The sequence below is a fragment of the Gigantopelta aegis genome, chromosome 1 (genome assembly GCF_016097555.1).
Source record: "Gigantopelta aegis isolate Gae_Host chromosome 1, Gae_host_genome, whole genome shotgun sequence".
Taxonomy (NCBI): domain Eukaryota; kingdom Metazoa; phylum Mollusca; class Gastropoda; order Neomphalida; family Peltospiridae; genus Gigantopelta; species Gigantopelta aegis.
In genome coordinates this window covers 44,338,607-44,339,606 of record NC_054699.1, presented here as the reverse complement: position 1 = coordinate 44,339,606, position 1,000 = coordinate 44,338,607, and positions in this window count along the sequence as shown.

The following is a 1,000-nucleotide window of genomic DNA, read 5'->3' as shown; positions in this document are numbered from 1 at the left end:
TTTTAAAAATCAACTATGATAATATCGTGAGCTATAAAATTATCTTACCTCCACTGGTCGAGCAACTGCTCGAAATCAAACTGGTCTATTCTGAAAAAAAGATGACATTTATTAGTTTTAACGTGAATGGGATTTTTAAACTCAACTTTTGATGTAAAAATAATTTGAAACCAAACATTACTGATTTTAAAATGATACATTTGACATGATTTAACTAACATTTTGCCAAAAAAAAAAAAAAAAAAAATAATGAAAACAGTAAAGTTGCTCACGCATTATCGCTGAAGCAGTCCATGTTGATATGTTGTAACCAAAAAATGTGTTTGAATTTATGCCCCCACCGTTGACCCGATTTGTCCTCCTAACCCAGAGACCCTGTCTGTATGAACTAGAAACCTCCCAACATCCTGCAAAAATTCCCAAACGAGTAAATCTTTCCATCATTTTGGCGCCAATATTTTACCATCAATGCGTTTTCTCTCACACGATAGCAAATACGATGAGGAGGATACATTATAAATAAAATATGAACTTGTAAAACTATTGTGCACTGTAATAATATTATTAAAAACATTTATTTACTAAAAACATAACCGCAATTTTGTTTAGTAAAGGACTTAGTAGGGATCACTAAAATAAAAGAGAAAAAAATAGTATGGAATTACATTGTTTTAATAAATAAGTTACATAGTCTACCGAAACAACAATCCCGTCTCTTGATGTTAAAATTTGGAAAATGATGTATTTTGTGTGTGCATTAGTTTTGCAATGCTGAACAAAGAATGTCAAGAAATATGAAGAAATTTATGCAAACCATATAATAAATTAAATATACGTTTAAACTGAAGGACTATTGAGGTGGAATTTTCTTAAAATCATAGACCCGCCCTATATTGTTTCAATGTATAAAACTAATTCTGTGGAATCGACGTAACGATGTTTGAGTTGTTTTTTTTCTGTCGATCCGGAGCCGGGTGTGAACACCTTTAACCTCCCGCCA